A 19,506-nucleotide genomic window follows, 5' to 3' on the forward strand; every position below is an offset into this window, starting at 1 on the left:
CTGAGGCCCGGAGAGCAGAAGCTAAGCTGTCTATCATTGTACCACGGGGAAGGGCAGAGCAGGGAGTGGAACCCATGAGACCCACATCCCTCTGCACTCCGCATCTGCTCCAGGGGCCAAGGCCAAATGCAACTGTGGGAGGGGGCTCCAGCATCCCTGCCATCCCCTGCTCTCCCAAGATGCTAAGCCACAGAGAAACTGAGGCACGGAGAGACGAAGAGGCAGAGGTTGTCTACATCCCTCCTGAGCAGGTCAGGGCCCCAGGTGGGTCCCAGGGAGCCCCTCTCCTCCCCTCAGAGCCAAGTTAGGGGACAGCCGCTGTGACCAGCCAAGAAGGCCAGGTCACTGTGCCTGAAGGCTCAAAGCCCCGCAGGACTGCAGTTTGAAGGGCATCGGGGTCAGCCCACGATGGGCCCCTGGAAGGTGGACTATGATGGGTCCCCAGGGCCTCCCCTGGAGGAAGTGGACACCTGAGCAGGTGCCCGGGGGCTCCCCAGCTTCCGCAGGGCCTCCCTCCCCTCCACCACCTCCCTCTTCAAATCACAGCCGGAAAAGGCACCTCCCATCTTGGGTACAAGAACCTTCACAGGGGCCTTGACCTTCTATGACTCTACCCCACAGAAATCAGCAGAAGCAGACGGAGACGGCCCCTGAAGCACTTTGGCGCATAATGTCATTTAATCCTCAGACCGACCCCATGGCAGATAATACGATTAGTTCATCCCATTTTGTAGCTGAGAAACCTGAAGCCAGGACGAAGAAGGCAAGTTGCTTGGCAGCTCACTCCAGAAACGCCGCGTGCCAGGCGGCGTCCATGGCTCAGCCGCTGCAGCCCCTGAGCGCTCTGTCTCCCTCAGGCAGGTAGGGTGAGGGCCCCGTCTTAAAGATGAGGAAGACGAGCCACAGAGAACAAACTGTCCTGTTGCTCAACCTCTCCTGGCTTCTTGTCACCTTCCAGGTGGGTGGCAAAGGCACGTTAAGGAAGTCCCTCAACTCCCTGGTGGGGGAGGGGGAGGGGGAGCCTCTGCAGGGGACTGGAACCAGTCGAAGGACCCCAGCAGCCAGGCAGGGACACGGTTCCCCACCCCCGACATCTTACCCAACTGCCCTCCATTGCTTTACCCAGCGCTTGAGGCTGGAAGGCTCATGGCTCATTTTTCTAACTACCTTCCAGCCATGGGTAGCCAGGGCGGTGTTCTGGCCAAGGAGATCTCGGTGGAAGTCTGTGAGGAAGGGCTTCACTTCCCAAATGTTATTTATTTATTTATTTATTTATTTATTTATTTATTTATTTATATGTTTGTTTGTTTTTGAAATAGAGTCTCACTCTGTCACTCAGGCTGGAGAGCAGTGGTGGAATCTCAGCTCACTGCAACCTCTGCCTCCCAGGTTCAAGCGATTTCCTGCCTCAGCCTCCCACATAGCTGGGACTACAGGCATCTGCCACCACGCCTAGCTAATTTTTGTATTTTTAGTACAGACGGAGTTTCACCATGTTGGCCAGGCTGATCTCGAACTCCTGACCTCAAGAGATCTGCCCACCTCAGCCTCACAAATTGCTGGGATTACAGGCGTGAGCCACCATGTCCCGGCCACTTCCCAAACTTTAAAAAAGCCTCCCAAGACCTTTGGCTTTTCCAGTGCCTCTCTGCCTGGAATGAAACATGAGTGCTAGAGGCGCAGTAGGCACTTTGGAACTACGAGGGCAAACACCACGAGTTAGGGGCAGCGGAGTGGGGAGAGCATGCCCTGTGACCGTGCTGCTGACCTGTGCGCCAGCCCCAGAGTTCCCATCATGTGGGAAGGAGAGACCTCTCCTTCTATTAACACAGGGACCATTACCTACTCAAGGTCGAGTTCCATCTGAGCCAGAGCAATCCTGAGTAGAGGTTAGTTTTTTGTTTGTTTGTTTTTTGTTTTTTGGGTTTTTTTGAGACAGAGTCTCGCTCTGTCTCCCAGGCTGAAGTGTAGTGGTGCAATCTCAGCTCACAGCAACCTCTGCCTCCCAGGTTCAAGTGATTCTTCTGCCTCAGCCTCCCAAGTAGCTGAGATTACAGGCACCCCCCCCTCCACCCCACGCCTGGCTAATTTTTGTATTTTTAATAGAGACAAGGTTTTACCATGTTGGCCAGGCTGGTCACTAACTCCTGACCTCAGGTGATCTGCCCACCTCAGCCTCCCAAAATGCTGAGATTACAGGCAGGAGCCACCACGCCAGCCAAGTACTCTTAGCATCTTGGCTGACGAATGAGTAGCTGTATGGCCTCGAGCAAGGGGTTTTGTGGTCAAAGAGCCTCCGTTTTCTCTTCTGGAACAGGCCCGTGTGCTCCCTGCACAGGCTGTCGGAGGGTCAAATAAGACATCGAGTGCCCGAGCCCAGGATGGAGCGCACAGGTGCGAAGGTTGCATGTTAGGAAAGGAGAAAGGGGCTGTAGGGAGGAGAAGGGGAGAGGCCCTGCCCTGGCTCCTCCCGCTCAGGAAAGGCTGTTTGGGAATGAGGTCTTAATGGGGGAAATGGGGCAGCTCCTCCTGGCAGATCAGCAGCTCCCTGAGCCCCTAGACCCTGCGCCCCTGCCCCTTTCATGAAGTGCAAGCTCAGCCAACTCAGTTACCAGCCTGGCCAGCAAGATGGCTGCTGTACACCCTGGGGACGCGGGAAGCGACCCCACACACTCCAGCCTTCCAAGCCTCTCCTCCACCACCTACCCAGGGTTGGGCATTCTCCATCAGGGATTCACTCCTTCTGATCTGAAGGCTTGCAGGAGCACCCTGGGTGATGAGGGCTGGCACCCTGATGAAAGACTGTGGCTCTGGGGGGTGCTCAGAGGCCATTGCTGAGGCGTGAGTGTCTTGGAACATGTCACCCCCCTGAACGGTGGTCAGCGCTGGCCCTGGGAGCAGGGAAAGGGAAGAAAAGGAACTAGCACATCAGGGATGTGCCTGCAGCAGACAGAGGCATGTCCCAGCACATTGGGTCAGCTCAGCAAGCCTGCAGGAGGGGGTGACTGGCCTCAAGACAAGAAAAATCACCCTTAGGAGAAGCCAGGGACCTCCCAGAGTCACACAACAAGTAACCGCACAGAGCTGGGCTTCGAACCCGAGCCTCTTCCACACTGAGGCCCAGCCCTGTGGTGGGGACGACTCCCTCCCCTCCCAAGGCCTTCCGTAAAATGTGGCGTTTAAAAGACATGAGCTTGGCCAGGTGCGGAGGTTCACGCCTGTAATCCCAGCACTTTGGGAGGCCGAGGTAGGTGGACCATTTGAGGTCAGGAGTTTGAGACCAGCCTAGCCAACAGGTGAAACCCTGTCTCTACTAAAATACAAACATTAGCCGGTGCAGTGTTGGCACTGAGGCAGGAGAATCACTTGAGCCTGGGAGACAGAGGTTTCTGGGTGAGAGAGCAAGACCCTGTCACGAAAGAAAAAGAAAGAAAGGAAAGAAAGGAAGGAAGGAAGGAAGGAAGGAAGGAAGGAAGGAAGGAAGGAAGGAAGGAAGGAAAAGAAAGAAAGAAAGAAAGAAAGAAAGAAAGAAAGAAAGAAAGAAAGAAAGAAAGAAAGAAAGAAAGAAAGAAAGAGAGAGAAAGAAAGAGAGAAAGAGAGAAAGAAAGAAAGAGAAAGAAAAGATGTTTGGACCCCGCAGAATGGCTCCTGCAAAGAAGGGTGGCGAGAAGAAAAAGGGCCGTTCTGCCATCAACGAGGTGGTGAGCTGAGAATGTAACCGCGTTCTGGGGTGCCCGGGAGGCACCGCTCCCCCGAGAGAATGTTGTAGGTTCCTGGTCTCTCACCCTGTTAAGAATGAGAGAGGGGACCACCGCAGGTGCGCAGTAAGCTCGTGCAGTAAATACCGGACCCAAGAAGGGTTGCAGAAAAGTTATTTATTTAGGTGAAGAAAGAGGGAAAAAAGGAGGAGAAGGGCGAAAACTTCCACAAAGAGTGTGGACGGGAACTCCAGAGGGGAAATCCAGGAGAGAGAAAGACAGCTTCTACGAGGAGGAAGGGGACCCAAACACGGAGTCCAAAGGGGTGTGGAAGACGCAGACGTTAGCCTGGGAGGAAGCCCTCTTTCTCCTAGTCCCCTGGCCAATGAAAGGAGATCCTTAGGGCTTCCGCCTGAGTGATTGACTTTTTGATTCTTCCCGCGCCTGCGAAATTCAAACATAAATCGTTTAATCTCCCAGATGGGGGAGAGATGGGAGGGGGGCATGGTGCTGGGAAATTCTTCCTCTTAAAACTACACCCGCTTGTGGACCCGGAAACAGAACACATTCCGTCAAGAACACACCATCAACATTCGCATCCATGGAGCGGGCTTCCAGAAGCGTGCCCCTTGGGCACTCAGAGAGAGCTGGAAATGTGCCATGAAGGAGATGGGAACTCCAGATGTGCGCACTGATATCAGGCTCAACAAAGCTGTCCAAGCCAAAGGAATGAGGAATGTCCCATACCCAATCCATGTGCGGTTGTCCAGAAAACGTAATGAGGATGAAGATTCACCAAATAAGCTCTATCCTTAGGTTACCTATGTACCTGTTACCACTTTCAAAAATTTACAGACAGTCAATGTGGATGAGAGCCAATCGCTGACCGTCAAATACATCAAATAAAGTTATAAAATTGCAGGGAGAAAAAAAAGACACAAGCTTCCATGCCCCCCCCCACCCTGCCCCGCCAAGTCAGCTACTATGGGCGCACTGCCGGGAACTTAGGAGAGGGGGCTCTGGAGCGGGTCTGCTAGGGCCCCCAGCTCACGCCTTGCATGAGCATTTGGTGCGCTCATCACCTGTCTCCCTTCTCGGGGCTCCTCGTGAGAGCTGCGCTGTTGTAACAGGCTCCTTGGAGGGCAGGAGCAGAAGGGACAGGGGCGGGGGGCGTCAGGGAGAGCCGAACGAGGAGGCGGAGGAAGGAAGATCGGTGACATCACAGACGCAGGTCTGTGAGCACCAGGGCTCCTGTTCTGTGGCCCTCGGATGGTCCCACAAATCTGTGGGCAGATAAATCCCAGTTCGCCACTTCCTGGCCTCTCAAAGAAGCCCTTTGTCTGGTGAGTATCAGAGGCTACTTCCGGCTCTACAAGGGCCTGATCAAATGGAGACAAAGGACCCACACACCGGCCTGAGAGGCCCCAGGGAGTGCCCGCCAGCCCCCAACTTCCGCAGCCCGGGTGACCAAGGGGGGGGTTCCTGCAGCCCGGCTGAGATCAGAGGCCACGGGGACAGGCAGCCACGGCTACTGGGAAGTCCGTGGAGGACCCGAGATAAGGGAGTGGCAGGAAGGGAGTCAGCAGGGACCGGAATCAAAGACTCCAGAGGGCCCCTTTCTGGAGCCAGAGGGCATTTTTTAAAAATAAATAGAGCGCTGGAAGCCTTCTGTAGCGGCACATCAGCCTCAGGCCGACTCCACTCCAGCCTGCCCCCAGCCCACGAGGCCCCGGGCTGCTCACCTTCAAGCAGCCTTGTGTGGGCTCTCCAAACGCAGGCAGCCCTGCTCCTGGTTGGGAACTTGGCCCCCGCGGTTGGCTCTGCCAGTGGAACTCTCCACCAACTGTCCACGTCCCCTGCTTCCTCCTTACTTTAGGGCTTTGCTCTAGAGACTCTCCCTGACCCCTGACCCCTCTGCCGAATTCTCCCGTCTCCACCCTTCCCTCTCCCTCTGGAGCCTGCTTGCCCTGGGCTTTCGTCCTCACATCTCTTCTCAAGGTTACCCATGGCCTGCCTCTGGCTGGACCCAACTGTCGAGTCCCACGGGTGTAGGCCGCAGCAGCAGCCCCTGACTCTGGACGGCTCGGTCTCCTCTCTGTCCTCAGCAGCTTCTCTCTGGCTTTCCTCCTGGTTCCTGGATCCTCTGCTGGTGCCCCCTGGCTTCCCTGACCTCCTGGGAGGCCCTGGTCCTGCGCTTCACCCTCACTCCCTCCTTAGATGATCCACGAAGTCTCTGGCTCCCACCACCTCTGTCTCCCTGACCCACCCCTCCAGCCCCAGCCTCTCCCCAGAGCATGAACTCCTATGTCCTCGTTCAGTTCCAGGAGTCCACCCAGCTGAGTGACGGCATCTCATAGCCCACGTGCCCAAACCCAGCCCCGGCGGGTGGCCCCTGCCCTACACCTGCTTTCACAGCACCCCCAGCTCTGTGGATGATGAGGCCCCCTCGCTCATCCTCCACCCTGTTCCTCCGACACCCCAAGCCTGCAGGCCCGGGATCCCACCCCTTCCACGGCTCCTGTTGCTACCAGCCTCAACCTCCCAACTTCACCCTTGTCCCCTTCAAAATGCTCCCGTCCTGTCCTCCCCAGCAACCCCCAACTCGGAGTAAACGGCCAGCAAGTGTGCAGCTGGCCCGAGCCCTCTGCTGGGACCTCTGGAATCCCCCACCCCCGCCCCTCGCCCCTCACTCCAGCTGCAGGGCTCTCCTCACAGTTCTCAAACATTCCAAGCTGCTCCCAGCTCAGGGCCTGTGTGTTCGTGTTACCCCTGCAAGGCTCACTCCCTCACGTCAAAATATCACTGGATCAGGGAACCCCAAAACAGCACCCCCAGGACTCCCCACCTCCTCCCCCAGATTACTTTCCTTCATCTCATGCATCCCCAGCTGGTGGCCTCCCACAAGCAGGCAGTTCCCTGTTTTTTTGTTCAATGCCAGCACAGAGGTCATGCCTGGCACACAGGAGGGGCTCCAGAAACATTGGCTGAGTCAGAGGATGAATGAGCCGAGCTGAGTGTTGAAGGCTACATGAGCCTGCCAGGCGGGTGGTGGGAAGGGATGTTCCAGGCAGAGGGAACAGCATGAACAAGGCCGAGGCACAAAAGGACCCAGCGTGTCCGAGGAGGCAGGGAGTGGTGCTGTGCAGACCAGAAGGAGGAGGTCCAGGCCGGGGAGTTCAGGGCTGCGGAGTCAGGCAGGGAGCCTGGTCAGAAGAGGATGTGTTTGCTCTTCCTTTCATTCATTTATTCATCGAATATTTATTTGCTTGTTTGTTTGGTTTGTTTGTTTGAGACAGTCTCACCCTGTCACCCAGGCAGGAGTACAATGGCGCAATCTCAGCTCACTGCAACCTCCACCTGCCAGGTTCAAGCAATTCTCTGCCTCAGCCTCCCCTGTAACTGGGATTACAGGCACCTGCCACCACGTCTGACTAATTTTTTGTGTCTTTAGTATAGACCAGGTTTCACCATACTGGCCAGGTTGGTCTCGAACTCTTGACCTTGTGATCTGCCCATCTCAGCCTCCCAAAGTGCTGGAATTACTGGCATGAGCCACTGTGCCTGGCCTCATTGAATATTCATTAAGCCCTATGAGAAGACTTGCTCTTCCCTAAAGGGATAAGACTTGACCTTGAAGGTACTTGGGAGCCATTGAGAGACACAGCAGGGGCAGCGCACCTCACTGCTGGTCACAGGATGGAATCCCAACATGTCCCCAGATCCTCCCCTACCCCCAGGGGTGCCTGCTAAGCCACAGCTTCCATTCCAAGGCAGCATTGTGGAGTTCTGGGGAGAGCGTGCCCAGCGAGGTTTCTCCTGGCAAGGCCGCAGAGCGACTGAGTCTCCACGGCAGCCAGCCTCTCCACCTGCGACCCCCTCAATGTGTGAGTCACGTGGCCTGGATGGGGTCTGTGAACTTCCCGAGTGGGAAGAACCTCAGAGAATCCAACCCTTCGTTTTCCAGACCGGGCTACTGAGGCCCACGGAAGACAAGGGACTTATTCAAGTTCCCACCATGTCTCGGACAGAACCCTTGTTTGCAAATGACAAGCACCTGATTCAGACTGACTTTTTGGAAAGGAGGAGGGATTCGGCTCATGTGACCAGGATGTCGAAGAGTGAGCCTCAGGTGTGGTTGGATCCAGGCTTTCCTTGGGACACATGCTTCCCCTTTGACAAACACTTGCCATGGATCTGCAGGACTCTCAGTGGCCATGCCTAGGGATAATGTGTCTACTCCTGGAGTAGGGGGTGAGGCGGTGGGGGGAGTGTCAACCCCATGTGGCACCCTGGGGCTGAGAAGAGGGTAGGATCCCAAAGGAAAATTGGAGTGCTGGCCCAAGAACAGGGATAACAAAAGCTGATGTCCCCACACCCAGGAGCTCATGGATAGAACCCAGACCAGATCTTCACCATCCAACTCCAAACCCAGCACCCACCCTTCTTCCCCAGACTCCCTCAGGAAGATGAACAGCGTGGAAGCCGGAGCCGCAGGCAGGGGACCGGGGAAGAGGCTGTCCGGGTGAGAAGGCAGTGAGCCCCTTGGAAGAAACTCATCAATCTCCTAACTCCCAACTCACTTTCCCATGTCAGCATTTTGCTGAGAGAAACATCTGTCACTTCTTCAAGATGAATAACACACCAACACCATTATTAATGTATTCTTAAGTGGTGTTTAGAATCCACTTCATTCTGACTAAAATGACATACATCTTTGCTGACTTGTTCAGACCCCAGAGGCCTGGCACTGCATGGCTGCTGCCCAAACTGGGTGGCCCCTGAGTATCACCCCCCAAAGCAAGTAGCACAGGGCCAGGCTCACAGCAGCCTAACAGCAGGAGAATACAGCTCCCCAGCCCTGAACGAGTGAGAGAAACCTGATACCAGTGAGGGCCAGTGACATGAGTAACACGGGCTACTGCTGGCAGATGTGTTGGAGTCATTATTTTGGAAAAGTCATCTAGCAGAGTACTTTTACTGCCTGAAAAGGTGCACGCTCCTCCCACCTCTGGAAAGACCTCTTAGAGATGTAACTGGAGATGTGAGAAAAGCTTTGAGTGCCAAAGATGTTCATCAGGGCATTGTTTATAACAGAGAGAAGTTGAAACTTACCCAAGTATCCAACCAGGCTATGTCCAACCATAACCTGAAATGGTTAAGCAAACTCAGCAGGCTCATTCTATGGAACCTTCTATGTCTATTCAAAAATGTGGACTTCAAAAATTATTGTCTTAAGATTATTTGATGGGAAAAAGTTAAGCCTTATGAAAGCCCATGTCCGAAGAATGATTTTTAGCATCAGAGGAATGTCCCAGAGTTCCACGGCCAGAAGCACCACGGAGATACACAAAGCCCAGCAGGTTCTCAGCAGCACGTGTCTCTGCAACCCCACAAATCCCCCCTGCTTCTCTCTGGCTGCAGAGTTCTCTCTCTCTGCAACCCAGCCCGGCTGCTCTGTCCCTGGAGCCTACCCACTGCTCCAGCTCAACCTCACAGCTGTTTCATCTTCTCCTCCTGTTGAAAGAAAATGAGACAAGGAGAAAGGAAGAAAACAAAGGAGGGAGAAAGAGAAGGAGGGAAGGAGAAAAAGAGGGAAGGAATGAGGAAGAGAAAGAAGGGAAGAGAAAGAGAGCGGGGGGAGGAAGAGAGGGTGGGCAGGGAGAAAAGACAAAGAAAGAATTTCTAGAAGGGACAGCTGAATTAGCTCAGCTTTGATCGAGTGACCACCCCTCCCCAGTCCTATCAGCTGTGCTGGCCCAGGAGAGCTTCCCATAGCACAGCAGGCTCCCCGTATTTTGGGGTGTGGTAAGGCAGGATGCAATGACTGATGTCCCAAATCCTAGTACATAATTGCTGGGTGTATTAGGTATCCCTTGCCGCATAACAAATTAGTCCCATGCTCAGTGTTTTAAAACAGCACTCATGATGTCACAAGGGAATTGAGAAGTTTTTCTGGGTGGCTGTGACTCAGGATCTCTCAGGAGGCGGCAGTCAACACGTCAGCCAGGGCTTCCGTCTTCCAAAGGCTCACCTGGGCTGGGGACTCTGCCTTCAAGCTCTCCACGGGGCTGTGAGCAGCAGGCTTTGGTTTCTTGTTGGCTGTTGGGGAGAAGCCTAAGCTTCTCACCCCGCAGGCCTGTCGGTAAGGCTGCTCAGGACAGGACAACTGGCCCTGCAGAGCGAATGACCTAAGAGAGAAAACTAACAACACAGAAGCCGCAGCATCTCTCATAGCCCAGCCTCGGAAGTGACACCCCATCCGTGCTTCCATATTTTATCTGTCACACAGATGCACCCTGGAACGGTGCTGGAGGGGATGACACAGGAGCACAAACCCCGGGAGAAGGGACCATTGCGAGCCACGTTAGAGGCTGAGGCTGGCTAACATACATAGAAAATACTTGGTCCACAAAACCGGTTTCAAAAGTGGATATGCTCTACCCGTTTTTTTTGTTTTTGTTTTTGTTTTGTTTTTGTTTTTGTTTTTGTTTTGAGACAGAGTCTTACTCTGTCACCCAGGCTGGAGTGCAGTGGCACTATCTTGGCTCACTGCAACCTCTGCCTTCCGGGTTCAAGTGATTCTCCTGCCTCAGCCTCCCAAGTAGCTGGGATTATAGTTGCATGCCACCACACCCAGCTAATTTTTGTCTTTTTAGTAGAGACCGGATTTCGCCAAGTTGGCCAGGATGATCTTAAACTGCTGACCTCAAGCGATCTGTGCACCTCGGCCTCCCAAAGTGCTGAGATTACAAGTATGAGCCACCGTGCCCAGCCTACCTATTTTTAAATTAAAGAATCAAGTAGGGTAAACATAGTCTCAAAGAAAGCTTTCCTTTTAAAAGAAATTGCCTTTGATTCCTTCTGCTGGGTCATGGAGGACCTACCTGGGCCAGATCTGAGATCTGCGTGCACGCAGTAGGCAGGCTGGGTGACACTCACCATCCAGCCCCCATGCGCAACCATCTTCCTGGTCACAGGATGGCCACGGGGCAAAGGGCAGTTGCACCTCGCCATGGCTGGGGCTCAGACACACGTGTGACGAGTCTGGCTGACTTGGGACAGGCCTAATGGAAACCAGGCAGAACTGCCAGGAGCTGAGGAGGAAAGGCTCTGTAGGAGAAAGCAGAGAGTGGGTAACGGGGAGATTCAGTGGCAGGGGCCCGGGGTGGAGGGGCTCTTGGTTCTGGACACACCTTGACACTTGGTACCAGGACCAGCTCCAGTGGTGACAACCCTGGGTGGGGAGGCTGAGTGTGGGCAGCGAGAGCTCCTTTGAAGATGGTCCATGCTGCCCTGCCAGGGATCCACCCTCGAGGAGCCCATCCCCATTCTCCCCAGCAAGCAGTACGCTCCCAAAGCGGCAGAGGACTGAGAACACAGGGGCCCTGGGAGGCAGGACCGGGCTGGGGCAGGGCCCTGTTGGAGACACTGGAGGCAGCAGCAGCAGTGGGAGCGGGGTTCGGGATTCACCACACACTCAAGAGGGGAGAGGGACACACCAGGAGCTGGAGCTCCCACAGGAGGAGGTGAGGGTGGGGCCAGATTCATACCTGAGCAGCGTCAGACGTGAATGCTGACACTGGTAATGAGACTTTGATCACCTGATGATTCCTAGAACCACAGAAGCCAAAATACGCAGGCCCAGAGGAACCACATGAGAAATCTAATCCAGACCCCACAACTCTCACCAGCTACTCAAAGACTCGACCACTCCCAGCAATGGCGAGCTCACTACTCCGTAAGAAAATTCATCCTATCATGGGGCAGTCCCCCAGATAGAGAGCTCTATCCGACATCTTAGACACAATCTGTCTCCCTGTGGGTGCCACTCAGTGGCCCTAGCTCTGCCTTCTGGTGCCTCATAATTTAAACCAGCACCCACCCCTCCTGCTCTCCCTCCCACTGTTCATCAGCTCCTCCCCACACATCACAGACCATCAGAAACCATGTGTGCTTCCACACTGCGGTGTGAGCTGTTCCGCATAGCACTACGCACACGCTAGAACAGTCGAAATGAAAGACCGACCACGCCAAGTGCGGTGAGGATGGGGAGCAGCGGCAACTTTCACACTCCCCAGTGGGAAGGCACGGCCACCCTGGAAAATGGTCTGCCCCACCCAGCCCTTCCACTGCTGAGGATTTACCCAAGAGAAACAGAAACACATGTCCACAAAGGCAGGCACATGTGAATGTCCCTAGCCACTTGCTTAGAATAGTCAAAACCTGAAGACAACCCAAATGCACATCCACAGGTGAATGGAAAAACAAATTGTGGTATATCCATGCAACAGAATACTACTCAGCAATGAAAAGGAGCAAGGAGCACACAGCAACAGAGACAAATCTCAGGAAAGAGTTCACTGAATGAAGGAAGCTAGACAAAAGTCTCATACTCAGCCAGGCATGGTAGCTCAAGCCAGTAATCCCAGCACTTCGGGAAGCCAAGGCGGATGGATCACTTGAGGTTGGGAGTTCGAGACCAGCCTGACCAACATGGAGAAACCCCATCTCTACTAAAAATACAAAATTGGCCAGGGGCCTATTATCCCAGCTGCTCAGGAGGCTGAGGCAGGAGAGTCGCTTGAACCCAGGAGGCGGAGGTTGCAGTGAGCCGAGATCAACCCATTGCACCCCAGCCTGGGCAACAAGAGTAAAACTCCATCTCAACAACAACAAAAAAAAAAGTCTAATAATCTGTGCTTTCAATTATAGAAACCCCTAGAAAAGGAAGAGAGATCTGAAGGGTGAGAAAACAAATCACTGCTGGGAAAGGGAGTGGAGAACTGGAGGAAAGGATGGGCAGCTAAAGGGAGTGAGAAGTGGAAAGATACGGAGAGGTGAGGTGTACTGAGCGTGGGGCCCCTTCGCAGGCATGTACATCTGTCAAAACTCACCAGGTTGCGCGCTTTAAATATGGCAAGTTGTACACATCAAATGCATACGCTATGTTTTCAGTTGTTTCTTAGAAACTCTAACGTGCCCTCCCTTAATGGAATGCTCTAACACCCTGGCGCAGCTGAAGGCCTGGCTGTGCTTTCATAAGCTGTCTGTAATTAGCACGTGCAGGGGCCTGAACGACGGGAACTAACGGAGCACCCTCTCTTTAGCAGATTTGCCTTATTCATGTTTGACTCTGGAAACTTTCTCCCAATGCTTTCCCGCATGTTCCCGGCAGAGCCAGGACGTAAGCGCAGGTTTCCTGAGGCGCGGGCCAGTTCGCCAGTCCCACAACGTGAGAAGAAATAGAAACCCGTAGAAACCCGTGCTTGCGGGGTGCCTCGTGGTTCTCCAAGCCGCTTGACATCTGTAATCTCATTTCCTGGATTAATCCTATTTAACACAGTCGAGTGTCATGGATGAGATGGGCTGGGCGCGCATACGGCTCGTTTATTTATGGCAGGGGTCTATTCTGATGGCTCCAGGCCCAGCCCAGCGCAATTGTTAAATATCTTGAATAACCGTCCTTGGTTAAGCATTCTGGGTTTGGGAGTCAGATAGATCTGGGCTGGAATCCAGGAACTACTATTTACTAGTAGAAAACCCTGAACAAACCGTTTAAGCCCTTTGAACCTCAGTTTTCTCTTCCATAAAATGGGGAGAGTGACAATTAACTCCTTATATTGCTGCTGGGACGATTCAATGTGGTAACAGCACCCAGCATGTGAGAAACCCTCCAAGTCCAGCAGCTATCATGAGCCCCATCACTACTATTCATCCTCATACTACTCTATGAATTAGTCCTATTACTGTTTCTGTGTCACAGAGAAAGAAACCGAGGCCCAGAGAGGCAAAACCATCTGCCCAAAATTACTCCGAAAATAGGTGGTGGAGCCAGGACTCGACCTTAAGTCCCCTGCGTGGCTGCAAAGCCAGCTCTCTCTTCATGGCCCCACACTGCCTCCTGCTTGGGGCTGACAGTGCCCAGGGGGCCGGGGATGGGAAGGCATGATCAAAGTGCCTTCAAATCCCACCCAGTTGCAGCTAGAACTGAAGGAGGCCAAGGCCTGGGCAGGCCGATGCAGCCGAGACCCGGTCAGTCTCCTTTCTGGATCCTAGGCCCTGCCAAGTTTTAAAAACCAGGACACAGCCAGGCATGGTGGCTCACACCTGTAATCTCAGCACTTTGGGAGGCCTACGCAGGTGAATGACCTGAGATCAGGAGTTCAAGACCAGTCTGACCACCATGGTGAAACTCCGTCTCTACTAAAAATACAAAATTAGCTGGGTGTGGTGCCACACACCTGTAATCCCAGCTACTCGGGAGGCTGAGGCAGGAGAATCACTTGAATCCGGGAGCCGGAGTTTACAGTAAGCTAAATCACACCACTGCATTCCAGCCTGAGACTTCTCAAAAAAAAAAAAAAAAGAAAAAAAATACTCAAGGGGAACTCAGGTCCTAATGCCTGTGATAGAGGCTAGAACAGTGGTCACCTTGCAGGGTATCAACTGGGAGGTGGCGCAAGTGAGTCCCTGGACACAGGTGATAGTCACGCAGTTTTATACACACATAAAAATCCATCAGGATGTACAGCTAAGATTTGCACACCTAGGCTGGGGGCAGTGGCTCACGCCTGTAATCCCAGCATTTTGGGAGGCTGAGGCAGTTGGATCACCTGAGGTCAGGAGTTCAAGACCAGCCTGACCAACATGGTGAAACCCCATCTCTACTAAAAAATACAAAAATTAGTTGGGCATGGTGGTAGGCACCATAATCCCAGCTACTCGGGAAGCTGAGGCAGGAGAATTGCTTGAACCAGGGAGGCGAAGGTTGCAGAGAGCTGAGATGATGCCACTGCACTACAGCCTGGGCGACACAGCGAGACTTAGTCTCAAAAAAAAAAAAAAAAAGAAGAAGATTTGCACACTTTACTGCATGATAATTAGGCTTCAAAACAAACAGAAAACCTAAATCTTTCCCCACAGGTCCAGGCACACATGGGAGCACACAGGTGAACATACATGCATATTCATGCACCCTCCAGCAGTACCTGCTCCGACAACAGCATCCCTAGACAGCTCCCTGCCCCCCGAGAGGACAGCGAAGGCCACCATGCAGACTCAAGCAATGTGTCTTCCTGTACCAAGACACAGCCACCTGGGCACACTCACCCTCACACACAGTGACCTTCGCAGAGCCACGCGCCCACTTGAGCCTAGACGCACGCGGTCTTGGAGACACCTGGGAGATTTTCAGCCCTAGTCTGAAGCAGGGTTTGCTGGAGAAATATGCAATCTGGACAGCAGCATGGCTGACACAGGGACTGGCCTGCTCCCCACCAGGATTCCGGAAGGAGAAGATGTTTCCTCCAGTCTGTAGCCGGGCTGCTGGAGGGAGCCATGGCCTTGGTGCTGCTTCGGCAGGTTTCTCATCAGGCCAGCAGGTCCCCCGCGCATCCTGGGGACCTGGAAAGAGAACCCAGGGTCCTGGCAGAATCAGGTCACCTGCCCTGGTCATCCTTCCTTCTGGACCAACTATGCTAGATCAACCTCGCGGTCAGCCAGTGAGTGCAGGAGTCCCCAGGGGGCCAGGATGGGGGAGCCCTGGAGGGTAGGAGGTCAAGTTCATTGCGGCAGTATGAGAAAATGGTTACACAGCTGAGCTGTGGAGCAGGAGAGCCCTGCTCGGCAAGGCTGCCCCAGCAATGCCGTTTACTAGCTGTGTGATTCTAGACACATTACTTAACCTCTCTGGGCCTCAGTTTGCCCACCTATCAAATGGAGATGACCACATTACCTGGCGGGGAAATATTACATGGTGGGTAAGGCAGTGGGGAAAGAATTGAATGACATCACACCCCACCCCTGTACACAGTCAGTACCTAACAGTGTGAGTCATTTTTATCAAAGGCCCAGGGACAGGAAGGGGCCTCTAGATACTGAGTATCTCGTGGATTGCAAAGTGACAGCCACGAGCTCAAATGCAACCCACAAATGAGCTTTGTTTGGCCTACACAGTGTCTTTCTTTCTTTCTTTCTTTTTAAATTGTTGCCAACATTTAAAAATCAGATTTCACATTTAAAAAGCCAAATTTTCTGCTTCTCTTGAAAAGTTCAAAGATTTGGCAATAGGGTGTGCATTCCCGCCTGGCCATCATCAGCCAGAGCCGAGTGGCCGCTGCCCAGCTCCGTCAAACCCTCCTGGGTCCTACCGCCCTCTCCCATTCCCTGCCTGACCCCAGGCACTGGAGTTTGCAAACCCCCCACCACCCACCACAACCTGGCCCCATGCCTTCATGATGCACGTGCACAAATGCCGCTCTAGAGGGGGCTCTAGGGGTACAACCTCCCCCGGGGTCGCAGCAAGTCAGCACAGAGATGCCCGTGAGACTCAGATCACCTGATTTCCAGTCCTTCCTGAGCACTGGTTAAATGCCAAGGAGGAAACTGGCCGGGACCTTGAAAGCTCCTGCATCTACAGCACTGCTGGGGAGTCAAGGTCATCACCGGGCATGGGACTTCCTTCCCTGGGTCTCAGTGTGTTCATCTGTAATACAGGATAATCATGATCCTCCCTCACAAGGCAGTTGTGAGGATGGAATGAGATAGAGGTCTTAGAGCAGCGCTGGGTCATGGCTCCATGAGGCCAGCATGGTTCTTGTTCGCGGTCACTCCTGGCATACACGATGTGGTTCCTAACAACCCGCTGTGATGTCACTCTCCTTAGCCTCAGCTGACAGATGAGGAATCTAAGGCCCAATAAGACTCATATAGCCATGAGGGATGGAGCCAGGATTGTGGGTTTCAAGCCAGGGTCGCCTGGCTCCAAATTACCACGCACGGGAAGCCTCTCCACAGTCCACACATAAATCACATAAATACTGAGGACCTATGTGCGGGACACTGTTACAGGCACCAGAGACATGGCTGGGAACACAAGAGACAAGGTCCCCAGCCTGAAGAGGCTCACAGCCTGAGGGGGGGGTGGGGTAACGAAGAGGCAGCAAGTCACTCAGGCTCTGGTGGCGGCAGGTGTAGGACTGTATTAGAAAGTGCCTCAATCTTCCCGAAATGTCCAGGCACACCTGTGAGCACACAGGTGAACACACACGCACACTCGTGCACCCTCCAGCAGCACCTGCTCCAACCACAGTGCCGCAGACACAGGGGCCAGGCATGGTGGCTCACGCCTGTCCTCTCAGCACTTTGGTAGACCCAGGTGGGAAGATCCCCTGAACCCAGGAGTTCAAAATCACAGTGAGCTATGATTGCACCACTGTACTCAGCCTGAGCAACAGAGCAAGATCCTGTCTCAAAAAAGAAAGGAAGGAAGGGAGGGATGGAGGGAGGGAGGGGAGAGAAAGAGAGGAAGGAAAGAAAAAGAAAGCAAGAGAGAGAAAGAAAAGAAAAGGAGGGAGGGAAAGAAAGAAAGAAAGAGAGAGAGAAGGGAGGGAGGGAGGGAGGGAAAAAGGAAGGAAGGGAAAGAAAGAGAAAGAAAAGAGAGAGAGAAGGGAGGGAGGGAGGGAGGGAGGGAGGGAGGAAGGAAGGGAAAGAAAGAGAAAGAAAAGAGAAAGAGAGAGGGAGGGAGCAAGGGAGGCACAGTAGGTGCCTCACTATAGTAGTCAGGGAGGCTGCTGCAGGGAGGTGACATTAGGCAGGCACCTGAGGGCTGAGAAGGAACCGGCCATGTAATGACAAACCCAGCAGCAGGAAGAGCCATGAGGAGCTGTGAAGGCTCCGACTGGAAGGAACCCAGCCTTCTCCAGGCATGGAAAGAGGCCAGTGCAGCTGGAGCAGAGTGGGGAGGAGGGCCTGGGAGCAATAAAGTCAGAGAGGGAGATGCGGCCCAACTACCAGGCACAGAGCACCCAGCTAAGAAATGCCAATCCCTCTGCTCTTCACCCCGGCCCACGGTGTGCCTGCCAGGCGCGGCCCTGAGCACTCCTCCTGCAACGCCTCCTTCGCCCTCTCCAGGCGTCTATGCTGCATTGTCCCACTTGTCAGATGAGGGCACTGAGGCTTAGAGAGAGGCAGGCGCTTGCCTAAGGCCCCATGCTGGGGAGGACGGAGGACGGGTGCAGGCCTGGAACTCTCCGCGCTCCAAGCCAGGCTAAGCCAGCCGCCGCCCCCACCATCAACCAGGAACAGACCTGTCTTACAGGCTTTGATGCGATCCGTCCTGGGACAAAGGGTCACTTCCCATCCCAGGCAGGCCTCTTCCCGGTCTTACGGCCCCCGTCCCAAGTAAACCCAGGCTCCCAGCTCGTGGACATAGACATACACAGCACACACACAGTGCCTATGCACACACACACGTGCACACACACACACATGCAGCAGCCCTGCCGGAGGATGAGACAGGAAACCGTGCTCTCACAGGGAATGAGCTTCCAGGCATCAGGTGGCTGTGGTCGCGCCAAGCTCCTCATCCCACTGGGGCATAACCCATCATCTAGGCCGGAAGCTTGAGCACTGTCCTCAGCTTGCCTCTCTCCTGCCCCGGTCCCACTTCTGATGGCCGATGAAGCCTGCCCATTCTCAGCCCATCTTAGCTTTGGCACCCATGGCTATCTTCTGTGGGGGCCCTAAAGGCAAGGGTCTTTCCTGCTTTCATGTCCCCTCACCTGTCACCACCTTTGCTGGCGAAGCAAGAGCCAGGCGACAGTGGCAGCTGCTGGGGACTTAGGAGTGGAGAAAGGAAGGGCTTTAAAGGAAGATCAGGGCAGTAGAGGGGTGATGTCACCAGCCCACGACACTTATGATTGATGCCAACATCACCCTTTAAGACACACACACACACACACACACACACACGCTACACTCGCAACACACAAATACACACACACATTCACACACACACGTTCACACGCACACAGTCTTGCACTCACACAAATACATTCACACACACACATACACACTCACACACACACACACTCTCTCTCTCTCTCTCTCTCACACACACACACACACACACACACACACATCTTAAGCTCCTATTCCATGGCTATCAGGTTGCAATGCCGCTGCTTCAAGACAAAACAGGAAATCCCATGACTGATCCAGCCAGATGGGGCAAGGGGCTGAGAATCTGAAACCCCCTCTGCTCTCTGCAGTCACCCTCCTCCATCCCCCATCCCACCTCCAGCAGGCTGGAGCTCAGCGGCAAGAACCCTCCCAGGGCACCTCCCTACCCCAGGCACTGACAGCCGGGCCTCCATTGGATTCAGGGGCCCGAATTCCTGGCCAGAGCAAGCTCCCTGCTCCACACAGGGCCTCACGTCTCCATCGGGAAGTCGGGGGTGGATGATTTCTGAGGGTCTTTCCAGTTCAGATACTCCACCTTTTTTGGACATTTGCCTCCCACAGACGCGGGGGCTGGGAGTCCCCAAAGTAGAAGGTGCAGTCGGCAGGAAGGCCAGCAGAGGGCACCCGCGCTTCGTCTGCAGGAGGTCCGCGTCCGGAGATGGGCGACAGGGCTGGGAAGAACGCTGGGAACACGGGGCTTTGCTTTACCCCTAACCCATGCGGATTTTCACAGCGCTGCGCGCAGTTCCACGCGCAGGCCTCTGTGCCTTCGCACATGCAGCGCCCCAGCCGGCCTGCGAAACTGAGCGGGCTGTCAGCCCGGGGAGGCCTCTCCTGACCCCTCTCCTCTGCCGCCTCTGGATCCACAGTGCCCGCGGCAGCTCTGACTCCTGCAGGCACCAACCGCGGGTGGATGGAGGGACGGAAGAAAGCCAGCTCCAAGCAGCTACGTGGTCGTTCTCCAGAAACAAATAATTTGACGCGGAAAACTGCTGAGGAGGAAAATCGTTTTTAAAGACTAAAACACTCGCTGAGGTGTAAGGGCTGGCACCATGACGTTACTTAA

The 19,506-nt window shown here is 54.2% G+C and overlaps 1 long non-coding RNA gene across 1 annotated transcript; it reads right to left on the reverse strand.

Moving 5' to 3' along the window:
• Positions 1 to 14,760: 14,760 nt before the first annotated feature.
• LOC104652842 (uncharacterized) lies at positions 14,761 to 18,976 on the reverse strand. The gene is made up of 3 exons (XR_746128.3): positions 18,827 to 18,976; positions 16,036 to 16,182; positions 14,761 to 15,101 (listed from the first exon to the last, which is right to left on the reverse strand). It is a non-coding gene; the product is annotated as an uncharacterized LOC104652842 (long non-coding RNA).
• Between the last annotated feature and the right edge of the window lie 530 nt (positions 18,977 to 19,506).

Source organism: Saimiri boliviensis, chromosome 11 (genome assembly GCF_048565385.1).
Source record: "Saimiri boliviensis isolate mSaiBol1 chromosome 11, mSaiBol1.pri, whole genome shotgun sequence".
NCBI classification, from domain to species: Eukaryota; Metazoa; Chordata; class Mammalia; order Primates; family Cebidae; genus Saimiri; species Saimiri boliviensis.